Here is a 1,015-nt window from a genome sequence, read left to right on the forward strand (position 1 = left end):
GTCTGAGTCTGATTTTCAGAGATCTTAAGTCCAAAGCTACAGAAAATAAGATTTTCCTTCAGGACACTCATAGAAATGTTTACACCTGTCAGCTTGCACATAAGCTTCGCATTTGAAGCCTTAAGCCCATCCCTTTCACTCCTTAATGTATCCAGCATATTTCACAGCAACCAGTCAACATCTCTATACCTCTTATTTCCACAAAACTCTGTAATGGTGTCAAAAGCATTGTCCCCCAGAGTCTGGCTTCGCAGAAGCAAAACATTAGAAGAATTGAGTGGTGATATTTTGACTATCTCTTTTGCCAACTCACCTCATGGATTGGCACTATCCTTCTGAGATGATGGGAATCAGAGTCCTTAGTGGCTTTGAGTGTAATCAAAGTAGAAAACCAATCATAAAAACTCATTTTTAAGATTCTGTTTCTGAAGAACCACTTCTGGTACCAAGCTGTATTACTTAAGGTTCTCTAGAGAAACAGAATCAACAGGAAATATCTGTAAATACAAAATTTGTAAAAGTGCTTCACATAACCATGGGAATGTTATACAGTCCAAAATCTGTAGGGCAGACTGTGATGCTGACTATTTCAATGGAAGGTCTGAACAAACACCACAGGAGAGGCTTGCTGGCAGAAGCAGTTTCTTCTGAATCCTCCTTAAGCATCCATTGATTAGCTGAAATGTCACTCATTGCAGAAGTCACTCACCTTTGTTAATTACAAATAAAAATATGGCTGTGGATGCAGGCAAAGTGATCAGGTTTTAATTCCATGAAATGTCCTCACAGCAACAGGCAGGCCAGCACTTACCCAACCAGACAAACTGGTACCACCACCTGGGCAAGTTGACACATGAATCTGACCATGACATATCTTTGTGTGAACTCAGGCAAATTCATCCAGTGTTTAGTGGGAAATTGGGATGGCAGGAATGCTTTAACATCATAGCTTTCTGAGGCTACGCATAACAGTAAGTTAAACAATGTACTGAAAAATAGTTTAAAAAGAAAAGTT

This window comes from Tamandua tetradactyla, chromosome 5 (genome assembly GCF_023851605.1).
Source record: "Tamandua tetradactyla isolate mTamTet1 chromosome 5, mTamTet1.pri, whole genome shotgun sequence".
Taxonomy (NCBI): domain Eukaryota; kingdom Metazoa; phylum Chordata; class Mammalia; order Pilosa; family Myrmecophagidae; genus Tamandua; species Tamandua tetradactyla.